Below are 19,621 nucleotides of genomic sequence, written 5' to 3' on the forward strand. Positions count from 1 at the left end.
GGCAATTAACGCAAAATAAGAAAAAAAAAAGAATGTAGACTGCAAAGGGATCTGCATTTAGTCTTTACCTGAAGTGGATCACTTTTGAATGACGGTAAATCTCTTTCTGCATGTCCTTCAGGTGCGATCAAATGTTGGACTCACTAGCTCATTTTAGTCTCACATGACACTCAAAATGATTCAAGTGTGATGCATGAAGTTTTAACGCTCGCCTACTCGCCTTCATCAATTTTCTCCCGCTTCACTCCCCGACACAATACGCCGCTGCGCAATCAATACGCATCCATCAAACGGTGAATACACAATTTACCGTCTGTCATTAACTTCTTTTTCCAACCGGATGAGATCAAATGTGAACCGAACCTCGCCTGTGCGCGATGGCGACAAATCGCCATTATTTCATCGGGGAGGTGGATCAGCATGGATAGAAAGGTTTGACTGTATCGTTGTGAATCTCCTGCTTGTTTGTCACAGCTGACATACCGACGGGAGGCTAGAGTGGGACGTAAACACACTTTTGCTACAGGGACTTTTCCATTGCCTCCTAAAAGGTCATTCTTTGAGAACAGATTGGAGGGAAGTGTGCTCTTTATCAAAGCGGGGGTCGGGGGAGGGGGGGCAGGAGACGGTGACTCAGTGCACGGAACGCTTTGATGAGCTCATAAAACCCAAAGCCAAATCTGCGCAAGATTAATGCGTGGGCTTTTAATTAATGTGTTTTGGGTCGCACATCTTGGAATTGGCACAAACACGCGGCTAATATCGGGTCTGTATGATGGCAATGGCGCATCTTGCACATAGAGCAGCGGGGGCATTTGCGCGTGTGTGTGTGTGTGTGTCAACACGGGGAAAAACAAACATTTGCAGGCCGTGCTTGGAGTGCGAGCATCAAAGGTTCTGGGTTTGAATCTGGGTTCTGCGGCTTCCTCCCAAAACCCACAAAACATGCAAGTTCAGCCTTTTGAAGAAGCGAAAAAAACGAGTGGGAATGCGTGTTTGTCGATATGTTTAACTGTGATTGATTGACAAACTGATCCAGGGTGCACCTCGCCTCTCGCCCCAAAGTCAGCTCGGCTATGTTCCAGCTAACCCGCCACCCTAACGAGGACAAGAGGTATATAAAAAAAAAAAATGACTTGATGGATGGACTTCCTCTTGAAAAAGTAGTTTCACTCGAGTTCAAACTTGGAGCTTCTACTTAGAAGCTTTTAATGGAGGATGTCAACATTGCTGATGAGGAGAGGTTTAAGGCAAATTAATGGCAACAGCTCCAGCTTCAAAGTCCCATCAGGGGATGCGAAGAAAAAGCCTTTCTCTGTTTCTTTCGCTTTATTTCAGTGCTTGTTTCGTGGTTCAAAAGCTGGTTGGGGATATTTTTAGGAAGGTTTTGCACATAAACTGTAAGATCATCTTTTCGTCTTTGTGAGACAACCCGATTAAATATTTACATATACGCTGCTAATTTCCGTACACTGAGGAACCTCTACAACAAGCACTTTCTTGCTTTCTTGATCTCGACACGGTTGCATTTCCCGTGTGCTCATCTATTTCCTCTATGCCTGCCACTAAAGAGCCTGCGTTTAGATGATTGTGGCCAAGTCATAACTACTGAGGATCGACCACATGACACAGAAGGAAACTGTGGGAATGTCCACTTTGTGGTGTGCTTTTCTTTGTTTTTAATATATATATAAAGCAGGAACATTACAAGTCTGGGCATCTGTCTGCTGGGGCACTTCATCTTGACGCGTGTGCCTGATATATGTGGTCAAACGTCAATGTTTTTGGATATGTATAGTAAGTTTATACAGTGAGTGTTTCTGTATGTTCATGCTTGTCTTCTGGTTTATTTTATTCATCACTTTGCTGTTGGCCCACTGTGAAGTCGACGCAAGTAACTTGATACGCGTGTGATCCCGCAAAGCGAAGTAGGCAACCTCAGTAAAGCCACACCCACCTTAAACACCCAAATTACTGTCACCCAAGAGAGTAATAAGAACAGGCACTCAAATAATACGTGAACGTCAATGGTGTGGTGATGTTCATCAGTATATGACACCATTTTAAGAATGAAATGCCATTTTTGGCCCACATTGAGTTCCTAAGTACTGTTACAAAGACACAAATCAAGAAAGTGACCCAGATAAAGCTGTGGCCTGTGTACAACGAAACCAGACATCTACAAATCAGATTATTACATCATGATGCTCTGCTATGTTGGTTTAGTCATAAAACAGGTGAGCGGGTCTCACTTGTATGCCAGAGTTGTCCTACTGGTGAGGACAAAGAGATCCAAAACCTGGAAATTAATTAAGGACATGTTTAAACTGCTTTCCACGACGCAAGCTATCAGTGTGCGACACATGCCTGCTAGTTGGTCATAGTGCAGTTACTAGTGCCACACAGTAAATTAAAAATAAGTCTTAATTGCATTCTTGTAGGGCGGCACGGGGGGAGACTGGGTAGCATGTCCGCCTCACAGGGCAGAAGTGCAGGGTTTGATTCTGGCTCCGGCATGTTCTCCCCGTGCCTGTGTGGGTTTTCTCCGGGTAGTCCGGTTTCCTCACGCATTCCAAAAACATGGATGGCAGGTTCATGGAACATTCTAAATCAGTGGTTCTTCACCTTGTTAGAGGTACTGAACCCAAACAGTTCATATGCTCGCTCACCGAACCCTTCATTAGTGAAAAATAAAAATATGCTTTTTTTTTTTTTTACAAATTCAAGACATTAAAAAAAAAAAAAACGCATTTATGAAAAACTTCACCGAACCCCTAGCGTTCGATTGAACCCAGGTTAAGAACCACTGCTCTAAATTGTCCCAAAGTGCGATTGTGAGCGTGGATGGTTGTTCGTCTCCGTTTGCCCTGCAATTGGCCGGCAACCGATTCAAGGTGTACCCTGCCTACTGCCCGGGATACGCTCCAGCACGCCAGCGACCCTTGTGAGGATAAAGCGGATCGGAAAATGGATGGATGGAGGCATCCTAGTAGGCCAAAGTGCCACTAGTAGTGGAAACGCAATCATGCTATTAGTGCATTGTGGCTTCATCATAGGTGATTGTGTATGTTGTATATGCAACAATGTGTTAAAGACTTTTCTCATCGTCAAACATGTCTTGTTCTGTATGTATTATATCTAACCATTGAATTGTTCTCTTTCTACATGCTAGAGAGACATCTCAGAAAAGAAAGAAATGAGGTCCTTTGGAGCGACATTCTTCTCGGCTGAATCTCGTCTCGCTTTTGTTCTTAATCTCTTCATCTTTGTCACCTTTTATTGCCCCATTTTGCTTCAGCTCCTATTTTTCCTCCTCCTGATGGGGCTTTATGTGCTCCTTAAGTCTGTTGAGAACGGAAGAAAGAAAGAAGGGTGAGTCGCTGAAACATAAAAGATGTTCCATCCCGTTGGGATTAGTTTCATCCCTCTCTCTCTCTCACACACACACACACACGCACACACACACACACACACACACACACACACACACACACGGAAAAACATGCCCGTTAGACTAGTGGTAAAACTTCAGAAAAGCTCCTGCCTTCTTCTTATCCAGGATTTCTTGATTTCAGGTGCCCACATAGCAACGTGTCCTCAAAATATAACCGTAAACAGACTTTTGTCTCCCTTTACATGATGGGATTTCCTGCGTTTGGCCCCTGTAACATGACTGTATAAACAGACTGTGTGAGGTATCCAATAAAATATAAATCGCAGAACACAAACGCGCCTATTGAGCTTAGGCTAACGACTTGTACAGATTTTTCAGTCCCCACATCACGAGAACAAAAATCTTCAAAATTGCTGCTGTGTACATATTATGGCTTTTTCTGTTTTGTTTGGTTTGGCTTTGGGTGTTTTTTTTTTTTTTTTTTTGGTCCCCACACCAGAAGACTTTTAAAAGTCAGCATTAAACCGGAACACACACACACACACACACACACACACACACACACACACACACACACACGGCCACAAACTGGCATGAACGATTATGAATTTTTGTTCCCCACATGAGAACTTGAATACACACAAGGGGTTGTAGTCGACTTGTTGACTTTCCTACAGCGCGTCGATGTTTACCTCTTGAAGTCGACTAATCGCTAATCATGTGAAATTGGCATCTCGTCTTCCAACCGTCCGGTTTAAAGAGGACCTATCAGGTATCTGTCAGCTGCCGTTGCCAGACGATAGCGCTGTAGAGACGAGAAATGTCCAGTCAACAGATGAACCAGCCTTCAAATGTCTGCGCGGGAGCACCAAAATAAACTGCGGCTGGAAAAATCACGATGGTTCGTCTTGCTAGCCTCGGTTACTCTAATCCAGGGGTGTCAAACTCATTTATGCTGCGGGCCACATTTTAGTTACCGTTTCACCTGGAGGGCCATTATGACTGAAACCATATAAAGATGTAAAGAATAACTGTTGATTCAACTATTGGTTAAGTTACTATCATGAGGGGTTTGGTGACAAGAAAATGCTTGGAATCAGGGACGTGCGGTCAGGGGAGGCAGGGGAGGCAGAGCCTCACCTTGAATGCGCATTGCGCAATCATCACAAACTGGGTCGATACGTGCGACTGGCTCGTGCTGCTTGCCGTATAGCTGCATGTCGCAAATATAACGTTGAGCCAATTGAATAAGCTCCCCTTTTTTGCTTGATATATTTGTCAATCTGACACCAAAGGAGTCAGCGCCTCACCAAGCATGAACCTCACCAAACGCCTCTGCTTGGAATATATCTCTTATTTATTACACATAAGAATTAAACATTTTGGTCGACATTTTAGAAAGGATCATGGAAGTTGACATGTTTGAGCTGCTTTCGCTGGGCCACATAAAATGATGTAGCGGGCCAGATCTGGCCCCCGGGCCTTGAGTTTGACACCTGTGCTCTAATCGCTGCTCGTCTCGACATTTTGATATCAGCGGTATCTCTGGTCTTGTGGTGAGGAACGAAGGCAGCGGTGTGAAGTGCCGCTCCATCTACGTCACCCGCTTATGACGTCTTGTCTTACACCATCTCGCGCAACGGAACACAAGATGAAACCACACGACAAACCTTCAGTCATTCAATCCTTAATAGAAAGATATACTGGAAAAAAAAATCTTCAGAATACCTAAAGCAAGAATAATACAGAACCCAATTCATGCATGAATACCATAAACGTACGCCCACCAACGTACAACAGCTCCTGCATTCGTATGAGGGGATTTCTTCTTTTTTTTTGTCTCCCAACAGGCTCCATAACAAACACCCAACTGTGCAAACAGACTTTTATCCCGAGCAAGGCATGAATACCAGCGCATGCACACGGGAACGGAGCATCAGATGAAGTGATTATTATGGGCTAATCCTGACTTTTGGTGAGTGTGAGTGCGCGCACATACAAAAGATCATGTTGAAGTGCATGACATCATGAAACACAACAAATATAGCGCTAATCCCTCCAATGAATTACACGGAACCTTATTTTCAGCCTTCTAATCCTTTTTAACTTTCTCCATTTCTCTGTCCCGCCCTCGTGCCGTCTTGTGTCCTTGGTCATTTTCGTTGTCCCGCGTTATTTCCTGTCCTACATGTCAGCATCTAAACAATCTCAGGGTCTCTGCGGGCTCTGCCAAATCCTGACATTTGATGATTGGCCACAGCAAATCACAACACTACATGGTGACAGGAAGCCTTTGGAAAAAAAAGAAAAAAAAACATCCAATGCATCAAGATATCCGATGAATACCAATTCTTGTAACAACAGATATTGTGAAAAACACATTTTTGTGAGGCAAAATGAAGCTGGCTTAATCGAGCCATCCGAGGGCCGACGATGTTCAACTGGGGAGAAAACTAATTTGCAGAGATGTGGAATTTGAAAGTCAAATTTTTAAAGACAGCGAAACTCTCATGAGACTGTCGAGAAAAGTTTTTTTTTTCCAGCAAGAAACAAGAATTATGATATCGCCTAACCTCATTTAACTCATATCTCATTCAAAAACGCTGCTTTTTTACATTCTGATTTGAACATTTGGCTTCTCTGCCAGCAGTCTTTTGTCTTTTATTGTGTTCAACCGGCTGGCAACAACCTTGAATGTTTTGACTTTTTTAAAACGGATGTCGACTTTATGATATGATGAACAATAAATAACCTTTTTTCAGATTTTATGGCCCTAGGTCAAAATCAGGTGGCTAAATGTACTATTAACTTAGAAATAAAGGTAATGCATTGATAATGCCATTTTTTTCTCTGCATGTTCTGCGGCATACGTCTCCAAAAAAAAACCATCTTAAAATCGTAAACAAGCACAAAACATACGGTGATGATTTAATTTGAGCTAATTTGCAGATGCTTTTTAATTGACTTTTTTTTTTTCAAATTGCAACCCACTACAAGAACCTTTGCCAAGCCTCGAAAATCCTAATGTGGATCTGAGCTAAACTGCCAATTATCATACACGTGTTTATTCCGAAAATTTGTGACCAAAAAAAAAAAAAAAAACAAACAAAAAAATTCTTGCATCACAACTGAAAAATCTGCAGTATATCCAGATCCACACTAAAAATGTTAAGTCGGTCTTGTCCTATTGCCCACCCCTCTTTTTTTTTTTGGCATAATTTTGCTAACACAAACAACTGTGATTTACTTATGTGTGTGTGTGTGCGTGTGAGAGCAAGGGCTGATTTTGAAATAACTAAATATGGATGGTTGGGGTGTCGGGGGGATGTATGGCTTGACACTGCTGTGCTGAAACATTGCACTCTTCACTCCAGCTGGTCAAAGATGACAAAGCTCTGCTTCCACACCAGTACAAACACCCTTCTATTCAATGCTGTCACTGTGACACACACACACACACACACACACACACACACACACACACACACACACACACACACACACACACACACACACATTTGGCATGGGTGATTGTTCCAAGCAGAGGAGTGAAATCATTCTGACCCGCTTGCAGGGTAGAACAGATGACAGAAAAGGTGGAGACAATCAGCACTGATCAAAGGTCCCGCGGGACATTTGCAGCGTCTGTGGAAAATTCATTTCATATCGCTTCACTACAAAGTGATGATGGTCCCCCGCGCGCTTTGTAATACGATTGCTCGAGATGTATGACCGTCAGGTAGGATGAGGTCAATTAGGAAGAGCTGTACAGGCACTTTCTGACAAAAAAAAAAAAAAATCGAACATTTGCAAATGCTTCCACAGTCAAGTGTGAGAACTGCAGCAAGCTGGAGGAAGTCCAGCATACTTGAGAAGCGAAGATCAAACAGAGGCAAACGAGGCCCAGTTGTGCTTCAAAAAGAGGTTTGCTCGCTCATCTCGCCATACCACAAAATGGAGGAAAAAGTAGGGAGGACGTATTTTTAACATCCAAAACAATTTTTCAAATGTGACATCTGTCATGAGAAAAAATATATATAGACATCACATGTGTTCTTTCTGCTCTTTTAGTGTGTCGGATACTCCGGTTGACCGACACAGCACACAGCGGAGGACAAAATCTCCACCAACAAATGCGAGTCTCCCCTCCCCTCCCATGCCAGGAGTGTCGTGTGGTATCAAGGCTGGCCTTTCAGAGGAACCAGAGGGCATCCAGACCGCCATGAAGTGCAAAGTGGAAGAAGAAATGGAAAGTGCTAGTCTGTCATCTCATTGGGTAGTTACGGCAAATGACTTTGAAAAGATGATGAATTCAAAGATCGAAGAGTGATGGAATTAAAAAACAACAAGATGAGCTGCTTAAGATTCATTTCTGGCTATTTCACAAATTGGAAGATTTGAATCTGCACGCAAAGTTACCTTCCTTCCGCAATGCAGCATTGTAGCTATTGATTCTTAATAAATTCAAACGCATCTATCTGTATCGAACCTATTTTCGCTCGTTCTTGTCTAAAATCATCTCGACTTTCAATCTTGAGATGACATAATGCCAGAAAATGAAGCGGTGCAGTTACACAACTCTTTGTCGACACTTGACGTGCCCAAGAGACTGAATAGAATTGCCATCAAGCAATTTTCAAGCGCTTTCGATCGGTTAACAATTTGGATTGAAAACATATCAGGAATAACAGACTACGCAGGGATTAAACCATTAATATCGAGGTGTGGAAAAAAAAAAAAGAAATTGATCACATTTGGATCAATGAGTTTTCACAGCCACCAGCGGCTCAAAAGATTCTTTTCAGTTTTTTTTTTCTCCTTAATTTTTTGGAAGTGTTTATTTTTGACAAGAAAAATGTTGATCTGCGGTCTGTTCATTATTGCATTGCATAGTAAATCTAAAGTGGGTGCTGCCACCATTTTCAAAAAGCTCATATCAAAGCTCATATTTCTTATCGCAGTGGAATAGGTACACTTAGAAAAGGATGAATTTGTAGTTCTTTTAAAAACGTTTTTTTTTTTTTCTTGAAGTCTCGGGAATTATTTTTGTAATGTTCAATCACCATGCAACAGAGCTGCCTTGTAAACTTTATTCGTTGGCCTGTTCCCTTCTTCCACAAGTACCTGTTGTCTTGTTACTGACTTGCGAGTACATTTAAGCGTGTTAACGACGTGACCTTCCTGTGTTGCTGGAGTGTTGATTAGCTAAGATGTGGGCGAACAGTTTTGACTTGGATTTTACCTGCGGGTTTAGATGTGGAAGCGTGTGTAAGTCTGGAGCCAGGCAATGCTTCCCTGAGGCAGCAGACTCCCCATTAAGCCGCTCTTCGTTTTTCTCTTGATTGTTTCTGGACAATTTATCTGATCTTGACGATGGGAAGGACCTTACAGGTGGTCCCACGGCAAAATCCAAGGTGAAAGTCAAATGGCTGGACGAAACCATAAAAAGCAGGAAGGATTCGGTTTAGAAATCCAATACGTTAGTATTTGTCAATGGTGTCAATTCATGTGCAAAATACTGATGCTGGACATAAGGGAGGGCCTGTCTCACACCATCTGTGCTATCCCCTGAAAAAAGTGCATGATGGGGTTGAGGTTACGTTTGTGAGCTGCAAGCTCATCTGCACTGAATTCATCCAAGCCTTTAATTATCCAAAGAGGATGTGTTGTGCATCGTGTGTAAGCTCTTAAACAACAACAAAAAATAAATAAATAAAAAAATTTAAAAAAACAAAAGTGCTGAGAGTATTAAACGCTTCAGGTTTAGGTGGACGCAGGCAGATGGGAGCACCTGTCGTCTGACGTAACGAGGTGGCTCTGGCGAGGTTGTGAAACTCGGCACTGAAAATGGGGCCACTCCTCATGTGCATTCGCTCGCTTTCAATAAATTTCCCTGGCACCGTTTTCCATCTGCCTTGTAATCTTAACACGCTACATGTGGCGCTGCGAGCGAGAGATCAGGCTGATTGAAAACGACTGATATGATTAAAGCGTATACAAGAAACAGAGTTTTGATCCGTTGCCATCTTTGGCATGAAGAAACCAAGAGGACATACCTCAGAGTTAAGGAATGTTGACAGTGATTCTGCCACCAGGCCCTTGTACGATGAGTCTGCATGTTGGAGCAAAGGCGATTATTCAAAGAATCAATCTGTCGACCTGAAGGAAAGTGACATTCCAAACCTTTTATTTTCGACTCAAAGGTGATCAGCTACGTCAGGGGGGAGCCCGCCAATTTGAAATTACGGAAATCCTCATTATAGCACAGCCCTAAAAACCTTAACATACAAACTAATTTGAGTGAAAAATCGATGGATGGGGGAAACAAGCGAGAATATTTTGTTTTATCTGCGATCCAGATGCATCAAAAGACCCACACCTGACTCGCGAGCCATAGGTTCCCGACCCCTGATCTAGATGTTAATATTATGCTCATACAATGTCTTCAATGTACAACAAAAACAAAAGAAGCGACCTTGCCGTTAGGCTACTTTTGCAGGGGACAGTCTATTGTGAAGCTACACAGGCGGTTAACTCCCTGTCCATCGTAAAATACAAAGAAATAATGATTAGCACCTCTACCTCGCAGATCTGAGGTTTGGGGTTTGAATCTGTTTCATACCTGTCAACTTTTCGGAGCGCCAACCTGTATAAACTACCAAAAAAATCCATATAAAGAGCAAAAAATCCTTATAACAGACCAAAGCATTTTATATGTCAAAATAACGGCAGAAAAAAACCCACAAAATATGAATGATATATTTGTTTCCTTGTAGAACTTGCTTGTACACTACCGAAGTATGCAATGAATACTCTGCTGTTTTCAACTAGGAACCACGTGATTTACTGGAAAGTTACCGGAAAGGAAAGCACCATTCTGGCCAAAAGCACGCGGAACTACCTGTTAGGGGGGGGGGGGGACGGACATTTTCAGAATCCGTATGATTTGTGCGATATGGCCATATACGTAAGATTCACCACAAAATCCGTATGAACTATGGCTAAACCGTATGAGTTGACAGGTATGCATATTCTCCCTGTGCTTGTGTCTTAATAACAATCTCAAACTTGTCCCTAGCTGTGAACGCAAGCGTGAAGGGTTGTCAATACTCGGCCTGCGACAAATCAACTGACAACCATTCCAGAGTCACCCCGCCCAAAGTCAGCTGGGATTGGGTCTCCCTCGCTCACATCCCAAATGAAGACAAGCATGCTAAGGAAACAGATGGGCGGATAACGTATCTATCGTAAACAGAGGATGTAGTTATTGCTGACCCATTGGCACAGTACTGTGGGAGAGGAACTGAAAGAAGACATAAACCAGCTTTGTTTTGTGGCGAGGAGTAGTAAAGGAAATCCTTGTTTCTGCAGCAAAAGCCTAAAACTGTCATGACAGATCGGCGGCTCACAAAGAAAAAGGTTCAGAGATAAAAGCTCACAACATTCACTGAAGGTTTCGAGGCTTCAACGTCAACATTTTTGATGTTTTTGATAGGCGCAAAAAATAAATAAATAAATAAAACTTCAGTTACTCGCAAGCGATGCAAATGTACTTTCTGCAGTACGCCTATGAGGATAAAGATAAGGTGACACTCTGTCATTTTCATAAATGTCCCCTCGGGCAGTGTGAGCTAAAGCGTCACCGCTGTCGGGACGCTCTCGCTCTATCTCGCTGCTCCCTTCTTGCCGACACACTTAAAGAGCGATGACAAGCCATCTGCAACCTCCCTGTGCTCTGAACATCTGGACACTAAGAGGTAGATAGACGAAAGAGACCGAAAGAGAAGAGAGCCTTCAACAGCGGCAAGAAATCATGCGCCCGCCGTTATTAAGAATCCTATCTCCCGAGAAGGGAGATATCTGTGGAGTTATTAAGCAGACAGAGCATGTTTTACAGTAATGGCGGCGCTCATCCACGCAATCATTTCTATCAGTCAAACAGACTGGCTCATTCCTTTCATTTTGTCTTTATCGGTACACTTTACGCAGATCTGATCAGCGGCGATCAGATGGGCAGATATTTGGCATTTTAGGCAAAATCAGTTGGAATGTCGTCATTTGCGGATCGATAAATGACATCGTTGATTGGATCCTGAAAAGACGACATTCCAGCAAACTCAATCTCGTTCTTTGTGCTGCCTTTGGTAATAATCGTTTCTTAGGATATACAGTCACATTTTTTTTTTCCACTTTCATTTTTTTTTCTCAATAGTTTCAAATCATTTTGAAACAATTTTATCAATGTATTGAATTTTTATAAGCATTTTTGGGGAGATTTCTTCCTAATACATTTCAATGGCTGCCACTTATACACAAATGTTAGCTATTCGTGGGCTTGGCAGGTCCCATCTGACCGGATTGTACAGTAAATACATAACTTGTCTCAACAGATTGGATAGATTGGTCTTCTGATCAGAACGTTTTTTTTGTTGTTTTTGGGGGTTTTTTCTGATTCCTAATTGTGTAAAGCCTACTTATAAGCGCTTTTAATGGAAGAGCTGATGCAAATTCAACCAAACTGCGGTGAAGACAACTCATTTCGAGCAGAGTTTAACTATTTCTTGGACTGCTATTTCTTGCATGTTCATGAAACTATGTCATTGCAGGGTAACAGGGCACACTAGTGGTTATCGTGCATGCCTCGGGTTTGAGGTTCAGAGTTTCCATCTCATCTCAGGCCTTCCTTTTATTCCAACTTGTCGGCAAAACGTCATGCCTTCTGCGCTCCTTCCCGTCTGCTGCTTTTCGGTGACCGGCCATGTAGGATGTAGACAGAACCATTGAGTCAAATGATATGTTGTTAATCAGCACGACATCTTATTTGGCTCTTCGTAAGTACAAGATAAACGGAGAGGTGAGTCTCGTGCTAAGCCTTTATTATGCAATAAACCCACTCAGGAGGCTAATAGGTGAACCGCATCCGTGTGACACTCAGAAATGTATTTAATTAGCATCTTCCCTCCTCTTGTTTTCCGAGCGAAGCGAGCGGTTACATAAGAAGGCCGAGAATCTTGTGTGAGGGGGGTCAATGCTAAAGTCACAGTGCTCGGCGGAGATAATAACTCATTGTGTCTGTCTGACATGTGGGATGCCGAGTGCGTTTCTTTTTCATGGTGCCGTGGTGCATGTCTGCGAGTGCAGGAAGGATGTCATGGTGAGTCCATCTGCAGGTCCGTGTGTGTGTGTGTGTGTGTGTGTGTGTGTGTGTGTGTGTGTGTGTGTGTGTGTGCGCATAGATGCGTGTGTGCGCCACCGCGGTGTCAACGCTCATTTTAGTGTAAATGTCAGCTGGTGGTAAGAGCAGTTTTTGGGACATTAACCATTTATGACGGTGAGAAGTCACTGTGCATTTCAATTGAAAGCATGTTTTTTGTGGCGAACAAACCTGACCGAGTTGTAAATAACACCAATATCATGAGCCATCATCCATCTGGTGGCATTGTGATTGAAAAGTAACTCCCTACCTATGATGGTAACATGGTTCTCGTTTTTGGTGTATGTTCCATGATGTGTGGGAAGTCTACTCCACTAATGCAATGACTTTCTTGAAGGATGAATACGAGAAGTTCCCACAAGAGTTCTTGTACAATCAGTTGATGCAGTGGTTTGAGAGGCTGGTGGAGATTGCTGGCACCCATATATAATTTTAAATAAAACTCCAGTCACCCCTTTTTACTGTACATCCACCAAAATATCAGTTAGGTCCAAAAATTGGAACAATAACCTTTTTTTTTTTGGTCTTCAGCAAGAAAGATCTAAACTGAAAAACAATCCAGTATACTTCCAACTTGAATTCAAAAGCTTGAGCAGAAACACGGCATTTGCCATGTAGGCATTCCCGCACATCCGTTCCAGCCTAAGTATTTGGATAATTAACTGACAAGAGGTTAATTGGCCCAGTGCAGTCGAGTCCCTTGTTCCCTCAACAGAAAGGAAGCAGATGAAAGTCTGGTGTTGCTATCATGTATCAAGAGCCATTTAGCAGCTGTTTGTCTGGAAGTAGAATCATTTTAACTTGGTGAATTGGGGCGGGGGGGGGGGCATGGAAAAACACAGCAACACAGGTCAGTGTGGGGAAGGTGGGTGTACAGTATCGTTGCCAAAATCTACAACCAAAGGATGCCTTCATGAATGTAAGTTCAGTTTTTTGGTTGTCAACAATACATCTCTGTGGTCTGACTATTTATTTCCACTTTACAGGGACTTTAAACACACTTCTATTATCCTGTAGACACTAATACATATATGGACATCCAACCATGCGTCCATAATATTTATCCTTAAGTTCTCTTATTCAACCAGCCTATCCTGGCCGAAGCAATGACAGCGGCAGGTTTTTATGATATTCCTATCATGTTTCAATGTACTACACCCACAAATAACACCGATGGGTTGATTGTAATTGGTCGGCCCGTCAGCCTTTTTGCAATCATCGGAAAACCCGTTGAAATGAATGAGCTATTGGGTGCCTTGCAAACGGTACATTCCGATCCAATTCACTCAGGTCACGTTCTCCTCTTCCCGGAAAAGCTATTATCTCATACGTGTACCATTTTTGAAGGGATGTAAAATAGCCGAATGTGCATTTGCAACACAACTGGCAATGCAGAGTCGATTAGCTGCCTATTCCCCGGCAGGCTCTCCAACCTTGTCCCAAACAGACGGAATTGTTGCTGTTGTTGTATTCTGTTATTGTATTCAGTCTCCATGTTGTCTCCATGGAGCCTATCCCAGCTGTCTTCGGGCAGTAGGCGGGGGACACCTTGAACTGGTTGCCCGTCGATTTGCAGGTCATACATAGACAAGCAACCATCAGGCCTCACACTCACACCTAGGGACAATTCAGAGTATTCAATCAGCCACGACACGAATGTTTTTGGTATGTGGGAGGAAACCAGAGCACCCGGAGAAAACCCACGCAGGCACGGGGAGAACATGCAAACTCCACACAGGAAGGCTGGAGCCGGAATCGAACCCTGCACCTCTGCACTGTGAGGCCGACGCGCTAACCAATGGACCAACGGACCGCCCGGTCATCATTCAACTTCTGTTAAAAACATGAAGATTCTACTGAAAGTCTTGTCAAAAATCTTTTCAGCGGGGATTAATAAATAAATATCACACTTGGCTGGGAAGTCACCAAAACATGTGACGTTATCTCACCTACCAAGTTTTATGGAGTCCCAATTAAGACATGCCAGTGCCAATTACGGTCAGCGTGACATTTCTTTTAGCATTTTCCTCAGATGTTTTCCCCGAGTCTTGAATGTCAACCCTCAAATTAAATTAGTTCAAAAGTGAATGCGGCAGATCGCCTTCCAGTTTTTGGGCCGTGCGCACCGTCGGAAACAGCGCCTGAGGGACTCAAGGGGAGCCAAGAAAACCTTCGAAACTCTCAAAGTGTTTGAACTGTTTAAACACAACAGCCTGCTCCAAGTCGATGGACGTTATGTGCATAAGTGCTGAGGCATACCTATTGAAGTCAGCGGACGGCTAAGTAGTTACAGTTCGGAGGGAATCACTGCGGAGTATCAGACCGTTAATAAAAAAAAAAAAAAAAAAAAGACACGCTGTTTGTTTAGACCGGGTGTTTCCCACCCATTCAAAAGGCCAACTGGGGAAATTTGTTGCCTCACCCTGGGAGCCACTTTCAATAAAAACTATTAGGCATTGGCTGCGAGGGGCCACAGCGGATGTGGGAGAAGCCGAGCCCTGAGGTACGGGTCCCTAATAAGGAAACACCACTGTGAATTCAAAGAATGCTACGTTAATTTAAAGTGTGTGTGTGTGTGTGGGGGGGGGGGCGAGCAGCATGATTAACATGCCAAGGAAGTCGAGTTTGACAACCTAGAAGAAGGAAAATTTGTCCCTCTTTTACTTAAGGGTGGCTGACGTGTTAGAGGTGAAACTCATTCATGTCATGGAAGCCGAACCTAACACAATAGCTCAAGAGTCATCAATCATCAAGTCATTAAGTCTTGTCAGATTTTAGCTGCAGTAAGTTAGCATCGGAAGGATAAACATTGAAAGTACCGTACCGTACCGTATTTTCTGCACTATAAGGCGCACTTAAAAGCATTCCATTTTCTCAAAAGCCGACAGCGCGCCTTATAATTCGATGCGCCTTATAGATGGATCAATATTCTGATTTCTTGGACGTAGTATTTTCAATGGTTTGTAAAGCGCTTTGTTGCAGCTGCGGCGGTTGTGAAAGTTCCATATAAATAAAGCTCGATTGTATAGTATTCCCTTTAGCGTAGCTCCATCTAGTGGATGCAAACGCAACCACAGCCACTATTGTGTCTTCTATTCTATGCGCCTTATCATGCGGTGCGCCCTACATTTGAAAACAGATTTAAAATAGGCCATTCATTGAAGGTGCACCTTATACTGCGAAGCGCCTTATAGTGCGGAAAATACGGTATATATAATGAAACCTATGTCAAAACTCCAAAATGGCAACCAAAATAAGGATTACTGTAGCTGGAAAGTAAAAGCATGAGACCTTATTTACTCTCCTAAAAAATGTTTTGAAATCAGAACCCCTTTGGAAATTAAAGTGCTACTGAAGAGACTGTTTTTGCCTTTGGAGGTTCCTCTCTATTTGGTAGCACTACTGGGACGCATCGAGTATGCTTGCACTGGGTAACACCAAATGAGTCAACACCGCATTCATGAATATCAATTTTCAACGCAGACTTGAAAAATATCGCATGGAATTGAAGTGGATTTATTGTCGCGACGCAGCAAGTGAGCGCAGCGTTTAATTATTGATGTTGTTTGCGTCTATCGCCGAATGATATCATATGTAACACAGCTAATGAGTTGTCGCTGTTGAAATAGTCATGAAGGAGAGGACCAAAACCAGACGCGGGTTGGGGATTGAAAAAGGAGCTGCGGACACAGAAAAGAAAGGAATGCTCCATGAGGCTTTGTTGTTGTGGTTTTCAATGTGCCACTTTTGTGTGCTGATTTATAAAGCTAGTCAAGTGGCGTCTATCTATAGGACCACAGACTGTCAGACGTCACACCCCCAGGACAGCACTAGCCCCTCTTTTAGATCTCTGCCGACCCCCCCCCGCAACTCTGAGTGCCTCCTCTTTCCCATCCACGGCTTATGTACAGTGCAATTTACACCATCTGAAAGGGATTCCTCCCCCAAAAAATAAATAAATAAAATCACGTCACTGTATGCATCAAACACGTAAAAGTAAAGCTAACTGGCTTGCCGCAAACATTTTCTGTGATCATTCATACTGAGGTAATACACGGTACTATTTATTTAAAGACAATGTGAAGTGAATCTGGTGATTTGTTTCTAAATACAATGTTCCTTTGCTACTTTGCAGTTTGGTTATAGTGGCGTCACTCTTTTTCGCTTGTGACCAAAAGCTTAATTTATTGTTGGTTAACTTGCCATTTTTCTTCCTTCTGAATAGGACCTATCCAAAAATACGTCTTCTTTTTTTTTTTTTAAATAGGGGAAAACAGAGACCATGGACACCAGAGTTCGTCGCTGCCAAAATCCATGTTCCATCATCGTGGATGCCTGTGAAAATACGTTCCAAGCACACTGTTTGACTCAGACGATTTGGAAACTTAGAAATTGTTGAAATGTGCCATTCACTTCTTCAAAGTGCCCCAATAAAAGGAGCACCGGATCCCAGTGCATTATAGACTGCGTTCAGAATAACTGTTCTGCATCCGGCAGCACACAAGGGTGCCGAAACCTCCCTTTGTAACTATGGTATGGTTTTTCTTTTTCTTTTAAAATGGATTACCTGAACCAAAATCCCACGTCAAAGTGGAGACAAAAAGTTACAAAGGCTTTTGGCGCAATCCTTGTGATGGAAATCGAAACCCAGTTCCCATGACTACCATTCTTACACCACTTCTTTGTCTTCCAAAGTGAAGGTAATTGGGGGTCTGGGGGCATTGGGTCGATTCGTAATAGCTTAGTAGAGTCGTAAATACCCTGGGAAAAAAAAAAAAAAAAAAAAAACCTTCACGGACCATGGACATATCACCTGCATAAAAGTGAGGGAACACTGTCCAAGATAATCATTGAAAACTTTAGCACCTTTGTTGGCATCAGTAGTTATCCGACGCAGTCGCGACGTGCTAGCAAACTACGTCGACACCCCGAAAATGCATCTTTCGTTCGGAAAGTCCACGAGGGTGTGGCCATTTTTACAGTTTTCTTCCACACGCTGTCGATATTGACGTCAAAGAGCCTTTGGCTCAGCTTGTATTCTGGGTTTGGTCACGTCACGTTTTGCGAACCGAGGGCTCTTTGACATCAATATCTGTTGACAACAAGTGGCAGTAGAATGTCAAAAATGCTGCGCCCTTGATTGATTCTTATTCCACCAAGCAACATTAATCAGAAAATGATGTTTTATCGAGTGGGGGCACATATCTCTCACATCAGATACCTCATTGAAACACAAAAATTTTAATAAACTCAAAAATTAATCCAGGGTACTTTAGCCTTTTGGCCTTTGTTGTGTGAGCCAACACCCACGCACGCCGAGCTTTTTTTTTTTTTTAACCACAACTCCCGCTGCCAGTTCACGCCCCCCACTGAGCAGTGCAAGCGAACCATAACAGTGAATAGTGAAAATGGTTTCTTTGATCCACACTTAAGTACCAAAATGACTTCTGCAACCAATGAATACCACTCTACAAAGGTTTGCCGAACACGGCTGATGTTTTTGTTACGTCTGTAAACAAACGTTTCCAGAAATATGATCTGTGGAGGAAAATTCCCACGTTGATAACACCACGATCACTATTTATCGCTAACATTTATTTCTTTAGTGAGGAGTCTCCTCAGAAAGAAATGAAATCCCCAATGGGGTTTCAGGGTCTCGGTGAGGTCAAATGTGGAGTGTCTGGAATGTGTTTTGCATCGTTTTATGTTGTGGGTACAACTCCATCTGCGCTAACCATCAAGACATTCTAGGCTGATAAAACTTTGATGTCGTTGACCAACAATCCCCGAAAACATTTCGTCTTCATTTTACATGTCTTGTTGGGTTGAATTATTTGGTAATGTTCACCTTGTGCCTCTTAAGTTATTTAGTGACGTAGACGCAGTGCTGAGTGCTTCACACAGCTGCTTCCCAAAAAAAAAAAAAAACTTCTCGGCTTGAATCTGGGTCAAGTAGTTTTTCCACTGTCTCTAACAATAACTATTTTATTATTGAAAATAAAAGAATATGCATTTGTTTACTGGAGCTGAGTCGCGTGAAATGGTTGTTCGCACACACTGACTGTCATTTTGACAAATCTGCATTTCGTGTAAAATGACTGACAAGCAGAGCATCCAATGACTGCAGGCTGTGCAAGAAGCCAAGTCTTAATCGGAAACAGACACGAACAACTTGTGAATACGCCAGCCAAACATTTTTCAACACATCATTCAACTGTAACTCCTGTCCTCTTACGTAGACTCCACCCTGAACCCCTAACATCAATTGTACCTCACACTATCTATACACTCACACTAACCAAACACAATCATTAGCAAGACCCCTAAACCTACACCGTACCTGGGCATGGCGCCAGGATTTTTTTCTCTCCCAAGTATAAGGGGAGGGCTTGACTAATATGTGGAGAAACAAAAATCAATTTTCATGATTCATTTACTTCACACTTTCTCTCTCACACCACAAGTACGGGGAACTGCCAATGTAAAGTAAACATTTTTGACTGACAAACTCTTTCGAACTTAATGAGAAAATGTTGGCTAAAAGCTAAAAACATAGCATTTCTTTTCCCCCGTATCACAGGGTACTGACCTGCTCGTGCAACTACCCTGTGTTATTGTCTTTAGCATTTGGCTTACATTACACCAATTCATTCAAAAAGTTTTGAATGGGGGCTAGACAGATTTCTAACTGGCTATAGCACCCCCTCCCGGGTGTAGTGCTGTTCATGATTGTATCCTAAAAATAGCTCATACTAGGGATGAATGATTTTGCAAAATAATCTGATTTTTTTTTGGGGGGGGGGGGGGGGAGATCGCAATTGCAATTTCATACGCATTCCCATTCGAAATTTGCATTTTGTCGATGTCGATTTGAATTTGATGCACTAACCTATCCAAAGCTGTAGCCTAACCCCTTACCCCACACCACAGGTGTCAAAGTCAAGGCCCGGGGGCCAGATCTGGCCCACCACATCATTTCCTGTGGCCCACAAAGCAAATCAAGCATGTCAACT

General features: G+C 42.8%; 1 long non-coding RNA gene across 1 annotated transcript in view; it reads right to left on the reverse strand.

Annotated features, from left to right (window-relative positions):
• Positions 1 to 19,621, reverse strand: part of LOC109523366 (uncharacterized) — a 61,745-nt gene that overhangs the window by 2,193 nt on the left and 39,931 nt on the right. Inside the window, exon 2 of the long non-coding RNA XR_002169748.1 lies at positions 3,274 to 3,344. This is a non-coding gene — a long non-coding RNA (uncharacterized LOC109523366). The remainder of the gene's footprint in view (positions 1 to 3,273; positions 3,345 to 19,621) is intronic.

Source organism: Hippocampus comes, unplaced genomic scaffold, assembly GCF_001891065.2.
Source record: "Hippocampus comes isolate QL1 unplaced genomic scaffold, H_comes_QL1_v1.1 scaffold111, whole genome shotgun sequence".
Classification (NCBI taxonomy): domain Eukaryota; kingdom Metazoa; phylum Chordata; class Actinopteri; order Syngnathiformes; family Syngnathidae; genus Hippocampus; species Hippocampus comes.